At 37.1% G+C, this 20,802-nt stretch overlaps 1 long non-coding RNA gene across 1 annotated transcript; it reads right to left on the reverse strand.

The window, feature by feature from the left end:
• Window positions 1–1,323: 1,323 nt before the first annotated feature.
• Window positions 1,324–20,061, reverse strand: LOC309626545. Its single transcript, XR_014243258.1, has 2 exons — window positions 12,740–20,061; window positions 1,324–12,690 (listed from the first exon to the last, which is right to left on the reverse strand). It is a non-coding gene; the product is annotated as an uncharacterized lncRNA (long non-coding RNA).
• Between the last annotated feature and the right edge of the window lie 741 nt (window positions 20,062–20,802).

Consider the following 20,802-nt stretch of genomic DNA (forward strand, 5'->3'; position numbering starts at 1 on the left):
ATTTCCAAGGTCAATCATAATAGAACTAGATCCCTGAAATAGCCCGGAATATGATGAATACTTATCATCTGCACTGACTTCTTTTTGCTGGGTTTTTCTTTCCAGTTCAAGGCTGTTTCTAAATATTATTTTCCTACCACATTATAATATGCTTCATATTCGGAGTTTTCCTAAATAGGACATTTGACTAATGAAGTGAGATAATGGGGAATTAAATGGTTTTCAGTGTGAAGGGAAACAACATTATTTACAGGGTATATTGCCGATTAAGGAAAAGAAAAGATTTTCTTTTCTTTTAAAAAGAGACAAGATGATAATTAAGTTCCTTAAACACAAAGATTCCCAACTTGTGATATGGTGTGATCTTTTGGGATTTCCTAATTTAATACCAGCCACACAATGATAGTCCTTTCATATTAAATATACTGGTATAAAATGAAATTTACATACTGCCTGTCACAATTCCTGACAATTAACATGAGCTTGTAGGTGAAAAGTATAGTTCATCTGAAAACACATGACTGTCTAAAATCTCCAAAATATGTTTTTCTCAGATGGAATTACTTCATCACAGTGCCATCAGCACTAAGAAACAGAAATGAACTACATGGTTTTTTTAAACTATAATCACTGGAGATTGACAAAATGGTGTAAAACAATGGGACAAAAATTTGCAGATACTAAATATATATTTAAATAAACTATGTGCTTCAGGCTACAATAAAGCTTATTTGACCCTATTAACAACATGTTTTAATTTTAAATATATACAGTAAGTTCCCTACATATGAACGAGTTCCATTCCAAGAGAGTGTTTGTAAGCCCAATTTGTTCCTAAGTCCAACAAAGTTAGCTTAGGTACCCAACTAACACAACCGGCTGTATAGCACTATACTGTATTAAGTTGATAATACTTCTCCTACAAATAATACATAAAAAACAAACACAAAAAATAAAGAAAACATTTTTAATCTTACAGTACAGTACCTCGAAAAGTACAGTGGTACAGTACAACAGCTGGCATACAGGGGCTGGCATCGAGTGAACAGGTAAGAAGAGTTACTGACTGGAGGAGGGAGAGGAGGTGGGAGATGGTAGAGCTGAAGGACCGTCAACAATAGGAGATGGAGGAGAAGCTGCAATTTCACTCACATCTGACGTTGATGGGACAGGTTCTGGTTCCTTGCTGGATTCAATTCGTTCACATCTTTGAAAGTTTGCAACTTGAAGGTTCCTATGTAGGGGATTTGCTGTATTGATAATCTTCAGCTTTCTTTAAAATATAAAGTAATTGATAATTTTCACTTTTATACCTGTGTATAGTTTTTTTGTTTCTGTTTTTTTTTTTTTTTTTAATAACGAATGTAAATTTTTCTGTAGTTGAGAATGAAGATTCCAGAACTAGGAGGAGCATTTTAACATCATCTAGTTCCAGGGTGGTAGAATCTGGTTCAGGTCCTTCCAATCCCTACTTCTTTGCCTCTGGCAGATGTTGCTGATCAATAGAAGTCTTTTTGGAAGAGCCAGGGCTGGGAGTGACGGCCCTTAACACAGCAGTTCAGATAGTCACCAGCAACTGGTCTGAGCTGGCAGAGAAGATAGCTGTTGCTGAAAGTCCTGCCTCTTTATCTCAAAGAAGAGAATACTGGGCGCTAGTTAGGCTGTGGGACTTGCCACCGTAAGGCAGAGCAGGGAGTGGGTCTGTTTTGACTCATAAATCCAGTGCTCATCCACTTTACCAGACTGTTTAGGCAATTTACTTTAATGCAGATTCTTTAAAATGGCATTTTATTTTTGCATAGCATTATTGATATAGAATATTACACAATCATTATCTCTCCCAATAATGTCAGAAGAGAAACAAGGAATAAAATAGTCCTCTTATTTATCATACAGAATTAGTGAAAAAGGAGTTGCAAAAAAGCATAAATAGCATAAGGAAATACTACTTTGTGAATAATTCAAATTAATATCAGCATTGTTCTAAGCACTTTTTATTCTCAATTGTTTAAAATGGTTGGGGGAAAGGTGAGAGAGAATTTAAGACCCATAGCCTGTGAGATGGGAGATTCTGTCTCTAGAGGAGTCAGTGTGGATATTCCCAAGTTTAAGACTGGTTTAACCGGTAATCTGTCAACTGATGATAAATTGATCTACTATAGAAAACAGGAGGCTAAGAACTAGGGGACAGAGGGCACCCACATTCCTGTTAAACATCACAGGCAGGGAAATCTGCACTTTACCTCTGTGCTCTGTACCTCTGGGCATGTTGTCCAGCATCGTGGAAACAGCCCTTAGTCCCGTTTTCAGTTTTGAGTCAAGTGGAGAGTGTACACAAAGGACGGTTTATTTTAGCAATACCTGTTTCTTGTCTTAGAAATACCCATTTCATAGTTTCAGCTTCAGGTAGGGACCATCCAAGGCATCACTGGTAAGCAAAGAAGTGAGTTTTCAGCATCATCACTATCTTTTCTTTTCTTTTTTTTTTTATAAATTTATTTTATTTTATTTATTTATTTTTGGCTGTGTTGGGTCTTCGTTGCTGCGCGTGGGCTTTCTCTAGTTGCAGCGAGCAGGGGCTACTCTTCGTTGGGGTGCGCGGGCTTCTCATTGTGGTGGCTTCTCTTGTTGCGGAGCATGGGCTCTAGGCACGCGGGCTTCAGTAGTTGTGGAACACGGGCTTAGTTGCTCCGTGGCATGTGGGATCTTCCCGGCCCAGGGCTCGAACCCGTGTCCCCTGCATTGGCAGGTGGATTCTTAACCACTGCACCACCAGGGAAGTCCCTCATCACTTTCTATTGTTATAACTTCCTCCCCATCTTCTGCTTCCCCCTCTCCCCCTCCCCTTCCACTCCCTTCGCTTCCCCCACCCTCAATTTGGTGACACACTCTTCATTCTTCTGAGATATTCTCTGCCATGGGCCTCTGAGACCTTGTGTATTAAAATTCATTATCAGGTAAAGATCTGACAGTACTAAAATATAATGCTAAAATATGTGACTAATAAATGTCATCTTCCACTGGGATATTTGCATTTTAATAAGCACGAAGCCTTAAGCCAAAGGAATCAGGGATCTGGGGTTTGGTTTGGTGACATGGAGGTCTTAGTGAGGACTTCTCCCTGAACTTCTATCACATGTAGGACCCAATCTTCCTAGCGGGGAAGATAGCAAAATGTAAGCTTAAAGGTTGTCATGTAAATCAAACAGCTTTGAGGGCTTGGGGAGGAAATGGTCAAATGAGACATTCCATCATATATGTAGAAGTGAACTTTGTCTCCTGAAAAATAATTTTTTATAGTAGATTTTGACATGAGGAACTCTATAACTTTGTTTTCTGCTTGAAATTCTTGCTACCCCCTCAGTGCCCCTACCCTGAGGGGTAAGGTCTCTTTTTTGAGATCTCATCCTTCTGATAACATGATGCTCAACTCCCCACAAAGACATTTCATCCTCCATCTTCAGGCTGAATCTCAGAGCATTGACTCATCAAAAGGATCACTCTTAAATGTTGTTTAATTATTATTTCTTTTTCTCCCCTTTGTTCCCAAGGAGCTCTATTTCTCATGTTCCCAAATGCACTTTGTAAACTACAGAGTGTTAAACAAAAGTGAATACACATTATCTCCATGATCTTATTATCATCTCAAATTTTTCTGGAGCCAGGAGAAACTGACCTTAGGTAATCAGATTATGGTAGAGGGGATTATAAAAAGTGAGTCAAATTGTTAGTGTTTGCAGGGGACATATCTTTAAACACATATTTTGGTGATCGCTGTCATAAAATGTTTAAATTTCTAATGAGGGATTTCAAATGGCCCTAAGAATAAGACCAAATAGCAAAAGGATGGTTTAAGTTTTGATTATTGTTAAGACTGAGAATTCAAATGAGATATACTCCAGCAATATTGTAAACTGTGGGCAGACTAACAAAATAAAAAGGACACATGGACTCATGTACTTTGCATTTGGCAGAAAGATTGCTAAAGTTAAAAAGAAAATAGTGGAGTAGAAGAAGAGCGATAGAAGAAATATAAGCCAGAATTTTCCATATTTCCTCAATTTGAAAGAAAGGGCAACTATCTCCTGTGTTTTGCGTGGGCACTACTTACTAGGGTGCTCTTGCTGGAGAAATGTGAAAAACTGTAGAGTGCCCTCTGCTTTTGTTGCGCTTTCCAGCCTTTCTTACAACATGTGTGTCCAGTATTAGTAACGTTGGTAAAATGGTCTTTCACCGAGAGGAAAGTAGGTCAGGGGTTTAGGAAATGAAAGAGATTTAATACATTCTGTATGTATACTTATTCCTCCTTCAAAAGCAATATTTGAAAGAAAGAAAAATATTTAGAAACACAAATTTAAAAATTAACATAATAGGGAAACGAATCACTGAAGTTACAAGAAAAGACTTCTGGAATGAGATGCTGCAGTGTAGTTTTCCTCTGGACAGCAGTCTGAGAAAAAAATTTTTTCTCTAAGCCTAAGCCTTCATGGAACCAAACTGTATAGGTGCTGGACGCATTATGCCTTGAGATATTTTGCCAAGGAAGTGGTGTTTCATTCTATATTAAAGAAAGGCACATTCTTCCTCACACTCACAAAAAAAAGAAGAAAAAAAAAATCACACCTCTATTCAGAGCCCAAGTTGTCATCAGAAAGGAAAAGGTTGGAGTTCATTTATCCTGTGCATTTCTATGGCTACAGAGATAATTGGGTTGATTCCATCTAGCCCTCTGCTTCTCTCGCATTTTAATTGAAAATCCTCCAGAGTGTTAGAAGCACAGAGCTGGCCTGAGACTTGAGGAGACTTCACTTAGGCAGCAATGGACCAAAAAGACAACCGGAAGGCAGGCTAAGCAGTGTGTGGGACCAGGAGCCTCTTGCGTGGCTGCTAGAAACTGACCAGCACGAGGGCGGGGGCGGGAGTGGGTTTGTGTGTTCTGTACCTCGTTTTTTTTTGCTTGAGAATACTTACAGGTTTCATTTCTGGCTACTTTCAATTTAAGATTTTTATCACAGCTTTTCCGTCAGGGTGAGTACCTGAAGACAGGACCGCTATCATCAGCCTGCACAATTTCAACAGAGTCTGCTGATTTATTAAAATAAAGGGCTCAAAAGCAAATGGCATTGGCGGCAGCAGAGAGTAAAACCAGCCTGTAACTTTTGGGTGGTGTTAAAATGGGCATGCATTTAATATGGTTTTCATGTTTCATCATCGAGCCTGTCCCTATTAAAACTTTGCAGGTTCGGTTGGTCAAGTTTTATGTGTGAGTGGGCTCTCTGAGCAGGCTCAACACATACTTAGGAGATTAATTCATAAGCTGTTCTAACTCTGACTCTCCAAGGTTTGTTCTGTCTCTGTGTTGTTTGCATAATGCACTTTTGTACAGCTAAAGCACTACCTGTAAAGGGATTATTTTCATATGCAGCACATTAAAAATCTAGCTCAATTCACAGATCCCATTCTGTGTCTATGCCTGAGATAACAGGTGAAAAGTACCTCATTACAAGTGTCCAGAAGCAAACATAAGAACGCGAATGTTTGGGGAGAGAATGTACCCCTACTGAAATTAATTCCCCAATGGTTTTATTAAAGTCTGCAAATTGCATTATTTTCCCATCATATTTGAAATACTGCCCTCCCTTAATGCCTGCTCTAATCCATGCTATGCCATCTTCCCTGGAGTGTCTAGACATGGTGTCTTAGATTTATGTGTATGATCTCAGTGTGTTACAACATCGCTCCTGACTAATGCATTATTACAATACTTACAGATATTCCCAAGTGCCACTATATTGATTAGAAAATCACCAATCTGCATATGCACACCATCTGTGCTGCAGAGAAGCAAAAAAATGCAGGATGACATTTGCTTTATTCGAAGGAAGATTCAGAAACCACTAATAGAACGAAGAGGGAATTCTCTTTTGCAAGGAAGGGATTTGGCTTTTCTAGAATTAAAAAAAAGTGCACCATATGAATTTTTATAGAACTATCCAGTGTGAATCCAAAGTGTTTAAAACTCCTCATCCCTCTCCCCTTTCTGGTAGATTGGAAAGCCCAGGTCTCGGCATGCAAACAGCATGCTTAACCACTTAGATCCTGAAAATGATAGCATATCAGGACCACTGGTGCCATGAAATTGATAAATCTCAGCTCCACTGCCGCAGCCATTTGGTGGAAAACTGCCTGTAGTGAGCAGTCGGCTGTGTCTCAGTGGAAAGGCCGAAAGCATGCCTGCAAAAGATGAATGAGGCACGCACCTACTGGGCTAAAATGCTTTTAAAGGACAGGAATCTGTTTATCTTTGATTGATTGTTCAGTCTGATACTTTCCTTTATAAAGTTTATTGACTACAAGAACATAAATCAAAGAAAAACAAATCACAGGTTCAATTTTGGGGGCATTGACATCCTGCCATCTCTGCAGCAACTGCTCACACAAGTCAAGGGGCAGGAAGAAGGATGCAAGGAACCACGGGGAAAAATCACATGATGGAAACGGGCACTAGGAAAGCCCTACTCTTATTATTCTCCTAAAGGCTCTTTAGATGGCAAATGTCTTGTTACATACAGCAATACCAGGCGTTTAGGCAGCTGTTGGAATATGAATGGTCAAAAACAAAAAATAGAAAAAGGATTTTTTTTAAAAGAACTAATTGCAAGCAAGTGACATTCAGATCCAACATTTTTTAATGTCCCCTATTATTGATCACGCTGTTTGTCTCCAGTCTTATTCATTTGAGGGTATTTATTTCACTCCCTCCAATTCTTAAGGAAAAAAAAAAAAGAAGAAAATACTAAAATAAGCACTCTAATGACCTTTGGGTGAACTGAGGGGATGGCAGCAGGAGGCTCTAATCATATTCCCACTCAATCCTGCCCCATCCCAATGGAGGGGGTTATTGCCTTGCTCACCTTGCCTTTACAGAGCTCTTGTCTACACGGATTGTGGGGTAAACTCTAGCCATGGTAGAACCCAAATGGATTTGTGCCAGCAACCCTAAAGAATCATCACATTGTGTCTCTTTTAAAACTAAATGTGTAGGGACTAAAATACCTACAGAGGGACTTCCCTGGTGATGCAGTAGTTAAGACTCCACGCTCCCAATGCAGAGGACCCAGGCTCGATCCCTGGTCCGGAAACTGGATCCGACATGCATGCCGCAACTAAGAGTCCACCTGCCACAACTAGGGAGCCTGCCTGCCGCAACTAAGACCTGATGCAACCAAATAAATATTAAAAAAAAAAAAAAAAAAGCTTTTGTCTCATTACCTCTTAAAAAAAAAAACCTACAGAAAGTCCTCTGTTAGTGTGGGTGTGTGCCTCTCTCCACAGTTTGGTTAGACCAACAAGCAGTTTTCCATTGTGAAGAGTTAATGGCAGCATTCTCAGACCTTGTCCTTTTGAAATATGCCTGACTTAAAAAATAAAACACAATTGCATTCTTCATTCCCTATGCATTTTTCAAGATTGTTGTTTTCTATTTTTCACATTTTAGTCAGCTGAAAATTACTTAAGGGACACTTCAGAGTTTAGGATGGTATTGTCTTTGGGTTCCAGAAGCCTGTCTCTGAACACATTTTCTGTATTTCATGGAAAAATCTGTGGGGAGGGGGTGGGGGAAAAGGAGGAGACATAAACCAGTCCTCTCATAACCCAATGAGTGTCTGTAAGAATTTCCACCTACCACCCCAGGCTCTGTAGTCATGGTGTAACAGCTGCGTCTCGGAGAGTAACACTAGCCAAACTGACAGTGGCTGTAGCAAATCGAGGGACGGAGTTTGCTGCTGGAAAGAGTGTAAAGCAGCACGTCCTTGCTCCTTCTCTGCAGGAACTGGGAGCACCTCACAAAGCCTTCCCAAGAGCAAATATCACTTTGCAGTGGTCACCACTGGCAGAGCCACTAATGAGGCCTAATTGGGGCAACAGGGTCTGCCTGTGCACATTAGCATCTCTAAGTCATCCCAATTAAGGAACAAGAGACAGCAGGGTGGGCATTGTTTGGAGAGCGGTGCCCTGCTTGGGTATGCCGTGAGGAACAAGGCCAAAGGCTGAGTGCCTTCAACCACCCAACGTGTGACCTAATTGCTAATTGATGCACAACCTTGGGTGGCCTGCAGCTTCTTAATGAGGTTTCAGACCGTTTGGGGTCCTAAAACAACAAGCTTGTTTTTGGAACAAAGCCAACAGCTTATCTTCATTTATCAGTGTTTTACCCTTTCAGAAAAAAAAAAAAAAAAACACTTCGCAGGATGCGAATGAGAAACACTAGGCACTAAACTGTAAGTCAGAGAGGCCCATTGTGGTTAATAGGTAGAAAGTCTAGGGGACTGTGGTGTGTAAAGCAATGATAGAGAAGGTATTTCTGGAGCATCAAGAGGTGAGGGAAAAATAGAGAAATGTGTAGCACATTATAGGTTAAAAATGAGATCACAGCAAGAAACTTAAAATTTATAGAATTTATTTCAGAACTCACTGCCCATGAGAATGGTTTCATTATCACACTTGCCATAGTCCACTTCTGGTCTTCACATTTTTAGGGAACCATGGAATGAGTAGAAAAGTTTTAGGTGCGTTACAAAGATTGAGAAAGGAGGGCTATTTTTGAAGAGATGAAAATGGGGGTGGGCTGAAATCTTTTATTCATTACTTTATTCATTCATTTAACACATATTGTTTAACTGCCTTCTATTCTCCAGGCACTCTGCTAGGTACTAGGGCTTAGAGGGTATAAAAAACAATATAATCACTTATATCACAGAATTTACACTCTAGCAGAAAAAAAGTCATTAAATACAAAGAAAATAATAATGAAAATAATAACTGAATTTTATTGTTTCATAGTATATGCTAGGTAAGAATAGGATGTTAAATCCATCTAGAGGTCAAGGAGTTTCCTGAAGAAGTTGAGTTGACCCTGATTTTGAGGAGGCCATTCCTCTGGCTCTTAGAATACAACTAATTTATAGTTTCCCTTAAAGTCATACAAAATATTTGGACTGCTCTTAAAATCCACAAGTAACATAAACTCTACGTAACAAATATAGCATCATTTAAAAACATCCACTTGATTTCTACATAATGACTGATTTAAATGGGGAAAGGTGTAGATTGCGAAAAAAGATAAAGTAGAAAGGGACAGCAGAGAAACAGAAAAGAAAGCAAGAGAGACAAAAAGGGAAGGAGGAAAACAGTAAGGGAAGAAATATACCCAGAGTAATGGGAATACTCATCAAAAGACATAAGAAGATGAAGAAGAAAGTAATTGGTAGGTACAGATAGGAAAGAAGAAGAAATAGAAGGGAAAATATTTGTACATGGGAAAAAGGAGTGGAACAGTGAAAAATGTATTGTAGCTCTTAGGGCAATTTCTAGTCTGAAGTGAACGGATCTGGTCAAATCCTCCTCATCCCTTACATTGTATTTTCTGGTAGTAGTCACAACTCTTTATTAACTTGTTCTTAGATGCTAAAGAGCTGGTCAACCCCTATTTATAGCTCTTCAATTGGAATAGCCAAATATGCTCTTCTTAAATTATTTCCAAGAAAGTAAAATAACAGTAAAAATTATAAGATATATTTTTGATAACCGTAAGAGATTATAATTACCAGCATGTTCATTGGTCAGTTTACTAATTTAGCAAAAATATGGTGAGTGAGTACTAGTTAAAAATATTATGTAAGATATCTGTAGGATAATCAATAAGCTCCATTAGTATTTTTAATACAATTATCCAGAATATCACATTAAAGACACCCACTATTTTTGCTCCTTCTCCTCCTCTCCTCACCACTCTATTTTCACCTGTATCCTTTAATTTTCTTCCTTCTGTCTGTCTTTGACTGATCCGACTTCCTCCTATCTTTCCATCCACCATTCAAGATTTGTGTTCTCCAGGGAAATTTTTCCATTAGAACTTTTTGTTTTCCTTCAAAACTTGTGATCAGAACCTCTCAGACCAGGATGTCATTTTGAATGAAGTCATGGTACAACTATCACTGCTGATCTTTGATACTTTCAATTACCACAGCAACACTATAGTGCCAAAGTCACTTTAAAGAGGGAAAGGGGAATGCTCCCACTCTCTGTATTATGCTCAGAGGGGAGTCCCACAGCATGATATACCTGGAGCCCAAATTAATATAGAATATAATTAAATCCAAAGTAAGTAGAAGAAAGAAATAAGAAAAATTAGAGCAGAAATCAATGAAACTGAAAACAGGAAATCAATAGAAAAAAAGTCAACAAAACCAAAAGTTGATTCCATGAAAAGATCAATAAAATCAAGAAGCCTCTAGTCTGGCTAAGTAAGACAAAAATAGAGAGGACAACATTTATTAATATCAGAAAGGCAAGAGAGAACATTACTACATATCCCATGGACACTAAAAGAATAATAAAGGAATACTATGAAAAACTGTATGCCACAAATTTGATAACTATATGAAATGACCAATTTCTTGAAAGATATAACCTGTCAAACCTCACATAAGAAAAAATAATCCGAATAGGTCCATATCCATTAAAGAGATTGGATCAATAATTAATAACCTTCCAAAACAGAAAGTAACAGGCCCCAATAGGTTCACTGGTGAATTTTACCAAACATTTAATGAAGAAATTATACCAAATTTTACAATTTCTTTCAGAAGATAGAAACAGAGGGAAATCTTTCAGACTGATTCTATGAGGGCAGCATTACACTAATATCAAAACCAGAGAGACATTACAAGAAAAGCAAACTACAAACCAGTATCTTTCATAAACATGCATGCAAAAGTTCTCAACAAAATATTAGCAAATTGAATCCAACCATGTATATAAAAAAGAATTATATACCATAAATAAGTGAGATTTATCCAAGGTATGCAATGCTGGTTCAATTTTCAAAAATCAGTTAATGTAATTCATCAAATCAATAGGCTAAAGAAGAAAAAAATCACAATTTTATCAATAGATGCAGAAAAGGCATTTGACAAAATCCAATGCCCATTCAATATTGAAGGAGAAAAACAAAGTTAGAGAACTGACATTATCTTACATCAAGATGTAGTTACAGGTGTAGTTAGTCTACATCAAGATGTAATCAAGTAATCAATACAGAGTGGTATTGGTGAAAGGATAGGTCAATAGATCAGTGATACAGAATAAAGAGCCCACAAACAGACCCTCATAAATATAGTCAACTGATCTTTGACAAAGAAGCAAAGATAACACAGTGGAGAAAAGACAGTCTTTTCAAAAAATGGTGCTGGAACAACTGGTCATGCAAAGAAATAAACATAAAGACAGGACTTACACTCTCACAAGAATCAACTCAAAATGTATCACAAAATGTAAAACACAAAACTATAAAACTCTAAGAAGATAATGTAAGAGGAAAACTTTATGACCTTGAATTTGATGATGACTTTTTAGATGTATCACTAAAGGCATGATCCATGAAAGAAAGAATTGATAGGCTAGATTTAATTAAAATTAAAAATTTCTGCTCTGCCAAAGACACTGTAAAGAGAATGAAAAGACAAGCCACAGACTGGGAGAAAATATTTGCAAAAGACATATCAGGTAAAAGAATGTTATCTAAAATGTACAAAGAACTCTTAACACTCAAGAATGAGAACACAAACAACCCAATTAAAAAATAGGTCAAAGACCTTGACAGACACCTCTCCCCCAAAATATGAATAAGGCAAGTTTGCATATGAAAAGATGTCCCACATCATATATCATCAAGGAAATGCAAATTAAAACAACAATGAGATATCACCTATTAGAATGACCAAAATCCAGAACACTGACAACACCAAATGCTGGTAAAGATGTGAAACAGTATGAACTCTCAGTTATTTCTGGTGGGAATGCAAAATGGTACAGCTATTTTGGAAGACAGTTTGGCATTTCTTGCAAAACTAAATACACTCTTACCAGGTGATCCAGCCATCATGCTTTTTGATATTTACCCTAAGGAGCTGAATATTTATGTCCACAGATAAACCTACTCATGGATGTCTATAATAGCTTTATGCATAATTTCCAAAACTTGGAAGCAAATAGATGTCTTTCAGTAGGTGAATGGATAAATAAACTGTGGCACATCCAGACAATGGAATATTATTCAGCACTAAAAAGAAATGAGTTATCAAGCCATGAAAAGACATGGGGTGGTCTTAAAAGGATGTTACTAAGTGATAGAAGTCAATTTGAAAAGGCTACATACTGTATTATTCCAGTTATTTGACATTCTAGAAAAGGCCAAATTATGGAGATATTAAAAAGATCAGTGGATGCCAGGGGTTAGAGTTGAGGAGGTATGAATTGGTAGAGCACAGAGGATATTTAGGTAGTAAAAATACTGTGTATCGATAATACTGGACACATGTCCTTACACATTTTTCCAAACCCATGTAATGTACAACCACAAGAGTGAATCCTAAGGTAAATTATGAATTCTGGGTGATAATTATATGTCAGTACAATTATCATCAATTGTAACAAATGTACCACTTCAGTAAGGGATGTTGATAATGGAAGAAATTATGCATGTGTGGGGGTCTGCTAATTTTTTTGGTAGATATGAAACTGCTCTAAAAATAAAATTTATTTTAAAAAAGCTAAAAAAGGGAGAGAGACACCAGGGGCAGGCACACACAGAAAAAAATCATGTGAGAATACAGGGAGAAGGGGGCCCTCTGCAAACCAAGGAGAGAGGGCTCAAAGAAACTAAAGGTGCTAACACCTCTGCAAACCAAGGAGAGAGGGCTCAAAGAAACTAAAGGTGCTAACACCTTGATCTTGAACTTCTAGCCTCCTGAATGGTGAGAAAATAACTTTCTGTTGTTTAAGCCACCTAGTCTGTGGTACTTTGTTATGACAGCCCTACCAAATTAACACAAGGGTTAAATCACACCCAGGGAGTTACTTTAGAACATGCTGCTTTATACTCATCACACTGGGCACTACTCTTTGCTTACAGTCAGGATTTATATCTGCTCTGGCTTTTCTCACCAGAATTCTTTCTTCCTAGTGAATTTTATGCTTGGGGAATCTGTTGTTATTTTTTTTTTAATTTGTTAAATTTTTGTTTTCATTATTAAAGTTTCATCTTTAAGCCTTTTCCCCCAGTTTCCTCAAGTACGTGGTTTTTTTGTTTGTTTGTTTTGGTTACACACCTACAGAAAAATGCAGAGATCACAAGTGTATAGCTTGTAAATTGTAACGAAGTTTACACACCTAAATAATAATCCACGTTCAGAAACAGAACACAATCAGGACCTCAGAAGTTTGTTCGAGACCTCTTCCAGTCATTATCTCTTTTCCCAAGAGTAACCATTATCTGATTTGTAATACCATAGGTTAGATTTGTCTAGTTTTTAATATAAATGGAATTACAGAATATGTAATCCAATGTGCAGATTTCTTGAATCAAGATTATGCTGGTGAAATTTGCATGATACTACATTTGGTTGCAGTTTATTTATCTCATTAGAGTATACTATTCTATTTTATAAATATAATTAATTCATCCATTCTACTGCTGACAGACTTTGGGATAGTTTTCAGTTTATGGCTATAATGAATAGTGCTGCTATGAAAATTTCTGGGTCACTAGGTATATATTCTGTTTTAGTTGATACTGCTAAACAGTTTTCTAAAGTGTTTCATATTTATACTAGCATTGCATGTGAGTTCTAAATTGATCCAAATCCTGCCAAAACTTGATTTTGACACTTTTTTTTTTAGCCATTTTGGTGTTGTACAGTGTTACTTGTGGTTTTAATTTACATTTCCCCGATAACTAATAAAGTTGAGCACATTTTTGTATGTTTGTCATTTTATTTCAGGACATACCTGTTCAAGTTTTTCCCCATTTTAAAAATTGTCTACCTTCATTTTATTGATTGGCAGGAGATGTTCATATATTGTGAATAGGAGTCTATTGTTGGATATTTGTATTGAAAATAACTACTGATGCTTTGTGGGCTGTCTTTATCTTCTTTAATGGTGTCTTCTGGTAATTTGAAGTTCTCAATCCTAATGTTGTCCATTTTACCCATTCTTCTTTCTGTTTGTATCCTGCATAAGAAAAATTTTCTCACTCCAACTCACTAAGATATTCTTCTAGTTTTTCTTCTAAAATTTATTCATTCATTTTGAATTCATTTTACTTTCATATTGAAATCCATAATCACTGTGGATTTTATTTTGTGTATGATGTGCTAAACAGGTCCAGTTTTCATTTTATTCCAAATGGATCTCCAGTTGACCCAGGATCATATATTGAAAAGATAAATCCTATCCCTGCCTCACTGCAGCATTATTTTGTTTTTCACCTTTGTTATAATTGAATGTAGATATTTTTCTGGACCCTTTATTCCATTCTTTTTGTTTGTTTGTTTGTTTTCCTTTTTAATGTCAAAACTTCATAGTTTTGACATCCGATAGTGTAAGTTCTACACCTTCATTCCTTTTCTTCAAGATGCTTTGGCAATTTTTACACCTTTGTATGTCCATATAAATATTAGAATTATCTTGTCAACTTCTACAGTATAACATCCTGGAATTTTATTTTGGTTTGCAGAGAATCTATCAATCAAATAGAGAATTGCTGTCTTTAAAATATTTAGCTATCTGACTCATGAATATGATTTATCTTTCATTAATTTAGCTTCTTTACTCTTTCTCTGTAGTATTTTATGGTTTTCCATATAGCAGTGTGGCACATCAGTTACTAGATTGATTCATACATTTCTGACTTCCTATGCTTCTAAAAATTGCATTTAAGAATTTTATTTTCTGATAGTTTGTTGCTAGTGTATAGATACACAATTTTTGTGTATAAGTTGGTATACAGTGCCCTTGATAAATTCACTTTTTATCGTTTGTATATTCTTTTGGATCTTATTCATACATAGTCATGTTCTCTGGGAGTAATGAAATTTTCTTTCTTCTTTTCCAAATCTAGTATCTTTTATTTTATTTTCTTGACTTATTTCACTGACTAGGACCTCCAATGTGATATTGAATTGATACGGTGATATTCAGCATCCTTGTCTTATGAGTGTTCACAGGGGCAAAGTTTTTCAATAATTCATCATTAAGTATGATGTTTCCTGTAGGTTTTTTGGTAGATAGTACATATTAGATTCAGAAAGGACCATTCTACATCTAATTTGTACCTTTTTTTTAACTTACTTTTTTATTAATTTTCATTGGAGTATTGTTGATTTACAGTGTTGTGTTAGTTCTGCTGCACAGTAGAGTGAATCAGTTATACATCTACATATATCCACTCTTTTTTAGATTCTATTCCCATATAGGTCATTACAGAGTAATGAGTAGAGTTCTCTGTGCTATATAGTAGGTTCTTATTAGTTATCTATTTTATATATAGTAATGTGTATATGCCAATCCCAATCTCCCAGTTTATCCCTCCCACCCCCCTTTATCCTCTTGGTAACCATACGTTTGTTTTCTACATCTGTGACTCTATTTCTGTTTTGTAAATAGGTTCATTTGTACCATTTTTTTAGATTCCACATATAAGTGATATCATATGATATTTGTCTTTCTCTGTCTGACTTAATTCACTCAGTTTGACAATCTCTAGGTCCACCCATGCTGCTGCAAATGGCATTAGTTTGTTCTTTTTTATGGCTGAGTAATATTCCACTGTATGTATATATACCACATCTTCTTAATCCATTCCTCTGTTGATGGACATTTAGGTTGCTTCCATGTCCTGGTTATTGTAAATAGTGCTGCAATGAACTTCGGGGTAATTGTATCTTTTCAAACTATGGTTTTCTCTGGATACATGCCCAGGGGTGAGATTGCTGGATTATATGGTAGCTCTATTTTTAGTTTTTTAAGGAACCTCCATACTGTTCTCCAGAGTGGCTGTACCCATTTACATTCCCACCAACAGTGTAAGAGGGTTCCCTTTTCCCCACACCCTCTTCAACATTTATTGTTTGTAGATTTTTTGATGATGGCCATTCTGACCAGTGTGAGATGATACCTCATTGTAGTTTTGATTTGCATTTCTCTGATGATTAGTGATGCTGAGTATCTTTTCATGTGCCTCATGGCCATCAATTTATAACTTTTCTAAACCATAAATACATATTCGTTTCTATCAAATGCATTTTCTACATCTATTAAGATGTTCATGATTGTTCTTTTTTTCTCTTAATAAGGTGAGTTATATTTACGAGTTTTTTAATAATAAATCACACTCATATCTCTGTTTGGGTAAATGATCTTTTTTATATATTGCTGGATACAATTAGCTGATAATTTGCTTAAGAATCTTTTGAAAGTATGTTATCAGAAAGATTGGTCTGAATTTTTCTTTCTTGTACTGTCATTGTCAGATTTTACTATCAATGTTATCTGGTTTCATAAAATAATCTGTGAAGTATTTTCTGTTTTCTGGAAGAGTCTGTATAAGACTGTGTTTTTTTTTTTTTATTTTTTATTTTTAAATCTGATTCTCTTGCCTCCAGCCCTGAGTACACACAAACACACACACATAGTCAATCTGGTATGATTATGAACTTCAGTGTTGTTATGGTTGACATGTTACTTCCATCTCCTCAATCTCACCCTACATTTGTTTCTGTAGCCTAGTGTAAATCAATGAATGCAAATAAGTCTTGGGCATAAGAAGAAATTTGTCCAACTTTGCACACTAGACATAGTCAAGACATAGAACTGCACTCTTTGGATTCCTTGGTATTTTTAATTAATACCACATAATTCAGTACATTCTCTGTCTTAAGTTAATCTTTACTTTCTAACTTATACCAATCTTTTTCATGACTGGATTGAAAGTTTCTTGAGAGTAGAAGCAATATTACATCTTTTGTTTAAATTAAAATATACATACAGTTGAAGCCACCTATCTGTCTACTCAGTGATTACTACAATTATGAATTTGGTCTTCATCTTTCACATGCATATTTTCATATGTTAATTATATTTGCATGTATAAAAAGGCAATATGGAGTGTTGGTTTTCATAATTTCAAACTTTATATAAATGGTATTATGCTATGCATATTATTCTATTAAGACGACTTTATTTTTCCTTCCAATTTTATTATAAAGCATAACCCTTATCTGATAACATAGGACCACTTCCACTTTCCACTGCCACCACACTGGTCCAAACTACAATCATATTTCATCTGCAGTATTGCAACAGTCTCTTAACTGGTCACCTTTCTACTTTTGCCCCTACCTCTATAGCATTTTTTTTTAATTTAGAAGTTTTGTGATGCATTTATAATTGGAATTTGATAATTTCCCAACCCTCCAGACACTCCTTCCGATCTCATTTACAGCCTCTTACTCTACCACCCCCTTGATTACCCTCCTCCTTGATCACTCTGCCTGAGCCACATGGCCCCTTTAATATTCCTCAAACCCTCCATATTGGACTTTTCTAGTTCCTGTTCCTTTTGCCTATAACTAGTGTCCCTCAGATGACCACATGGCTCACTCGCTCAGGTATTCCAGGTCTTGACTGAGAAGTGAGGCTGTTTTTGACCAGCTTATTTACTTCCCTGGCGCCTCACCCCGCTGTGTCTATGCTAGCACTCCCTATCCTACTTCCCATCCTTCCCATCTTTTGACAGTTCTAGAATCATGTGTATTTGTTGATATTTTGTTTGTTTGCTAATTGGTTATTTGTCTTCCTCCTCCAAGAGAATGTGAGTCTTATTAAGAGCAGAAGTTTTTATTTTGTTGATACTATATCCTAAGCACTCAAAATGATGCCTGCAGTACAATAACTTCTCAATAAATACTAATTGACAGGATATTCAAAGAATGTATTCTGTAGCTTGATTTACTTTTTCAATGTCACATTTTTGATGTAGCTGAAGATATATGTAAATCTATTCATTCATTTTACCTGATGATGTTTATTATTACAGTGTATGAATATACCAGAATTCATTGATCTGGTTTCCTTTTGATAAACATTTAGTTTGTTTGAAAACTATATATTACTCAGCACATTTTTAAGTTAACATCTATGTTTTTTTAATCCAAAGTTAAGAATTGCAAAGGATACATATTTCAGCATATTCTATGTTTTATTTGTGCTTTAAAAATATTTTGGTCAAAACTTTGGAGCAGATTTGGCTAATCTGATTTATGGGAATTGTTTATCATTTAACTAAAAAGGCAAACCAGTCTTTGTTGTCAAAACAAACAGTTATCAGACTTATTTTCTGTCAGAAATATATATGACTTTTCAATATGTTATTTGATTTTTCAATTCAAACAAAAGTGCTTTATACTCATCTCCATGACAACCAGTTCACTTTTGAATTCTATTTCTAAGATAGATGGAAAGAAAAAAGAATAGACAATAAGATAAAGACACAGGGCTTTGCCTTGTGTTGTCACTAGTATAAAATAAGGCATTGCCCCCTTCAGAGTTTTTTAACCAAGCTCACTACTTGCAGTCCCAGGACTCTCCCTTATGAGCCATGCATTCTTGAAAGGTCTCTTTGGGCAGTCCACCATTGTAAGGTTCAAAAAAGGAGAAAGATATTCTTTCTTTTTGAAAAGGATGATTATGAAGGAGCCTAGGGATAATTAAAGAGAATAGGCAGACCTCTCTTCTAAGGACTCCCGTTTCTAAAAAGGGTATCATGGAAATTGAGGATCTTAATGATGGATCCCATAAAACTATCTATGCCTGCATATTCCTTAGAATGTCATTGTATACCCCTAGCTGTATGAATACATCAGTGAGAAGAAAACTGCTCTACCATATATACTTTAAGGTAAATACTTGGATTGAAAGTATGATATATCTTCAACACTATTAAATATTATTAAGTAGATTTCCAGAATGTCTGACACAATTTTCACTCTATAATTAGAACATGAGAATCACCATCATTCCACCTCCTTTTCTGCACTGTCAGATTTTCATATTTTAAATTATATGGTGTATGTACAATTTTATCACATTGTAGTTTAAATTTGTATTTCCCTTGTGAATTATGAGGTTGAGGTTTTTTTTTTAAGTTTATGGTCATTAGTTTTACCTATTCTGTGAATTGATGGTTTATATTCTTTGTCAAGTTTGTTTTTGGATTATATGTTTTTTACTTATTGATTTACTGTATGTTTTACAAAGCTTCAATATTAATCTTTACCTATTACACATGTTGCAAAACTTTTCTCCCAGACTATGGCTATATTTCTTAAGGAAAACTTCTATGTTTGAACAGTTTTAGGCTCACAGAAAAGTTTCAATAATTCCTGTATACCCCACACCCAGTATCTCTTATTACTTATATTAGTGTGGTACACTTGTCACAATTAATGAACTAATACTACATGTTATTATTAAGTAAATTTTATACTTTATTCAAATTTTCTTACTAATGTCTTTTTTCTGTTCCAGGATCCCATACAGTATATTAACTTAGCCATTGTGTCTTTTCAGGATCCTCTTGGCTGTGACTGTTTCTCAGTTTTTTCTTGTTTCTGATGACCTTAATAATTTTGAGGAGTACTAATCAAGAATTCCTCAGTTGGAATTCACATGATATTTTCAAAGTGGTTATACGGCAGATAAGGGTTTTAGGGAGGAAAATCACAGGAGAAAAGAGCCATTCTCATCACGTCATATGAAAGTTACATACTGTCAAGGAGATCTTCTAGATGGTGGAGGAATAAGACGTGGAGATCACCTTCCCACAAATACATCAGAAATACATCTACATGTGGAACAACTCCTACAGAACACCTACTGAACACTGGCAGAAGACCTCAGACTTCCCAAAAGGCAAGAAACTCCCCACGTATCTGGGTAGGGCAAAAGAAAAAAGAAAAAACAGAGACAAAAGATTAGGGATGCGGCCTGCACCTCCGGGAGGGAGCTGTGAAGGAGGAAAAGTTTCCACACACTAGGAAGCCCCTTCACTGGCGGAGACGGGGGGTGGCAAGGGGGAAGCTTTAGAGCCACGGAGGAGAGCGCAGCAACAGGGGTGCAGAGGTCAAAGTAGAGAGATTCCCGCACAGGGGATCAGTGCCGACCAGCACTCACTAGCCCGAGAGGCTTGTCTGCTCAACCGCCGGGCCAGGTGGGAGCTGGGAGCTGAGGCTCGGGCTTTGGAGATCAGATCCCAGGGAGAGGACTCAGGTTGGCTGCATGAACACAGGCTGAAGGGAGCTAGTGTGCCGCAGCTAGCCAGGAGGGAGTCCTGAAAAAGTCTGGAACTGCCTAAGAGGCAAGAGACCATTGTTTCGGGGTGCACAAGGATAGGGGATTCAGAGCACCGCCTAAACAAACTCCAGACACAGGTGCGAGCTGCGGCTATCAGCGCTGACACCAGAGACGGGCATGAGATGCTACGGCTGCTGCTGCAGCCACAAAGAAGCCTCTGTGCAAGCACAGGTCACTATCCACACCTCCACTCCTGGGAGCCTGTGCAGCCCGCCATTGCCAGGGTCCTGTGACCCAGGGACAACTTCCCCAGGAGAACGCACGGTGCACCTCAGGCTGGTGCAATGTCATGTTGGCCTCTGCCACTGCAGGCTCGCCCCACATTCCATCCCCCTCCCTCCCCCTGGCCTGAGTGAGCCAGAGTCCCCAAATCAGCTGCTCCTTTAACCCCATCTTGTCTGGGCAGGAACAGACACCCTCAGGTGACCTACACACAGAGGCGAGGCCAAATCCAAAGCTGAATCCCAAGAGCTGTGCGAACAAAGAAGAGAAAGGGAAATCTCTCCCAGCAGCCCCAGGAGCAGCAGATTAAATGTCCACAATCAA

The sequence above is a fragment of the Balaenoptera borealis genome, assembly GCF_965194805.1.
Source record: "Balaenoptera borealis genome assembly, chromosome: 1".
Lineage (NCBI taxonomy): Eukaryota > Metazoa > Chordata > Mammalia > Artiodactyla > Balaenopteridae > Balaenoptera > Balaenoptera borealis.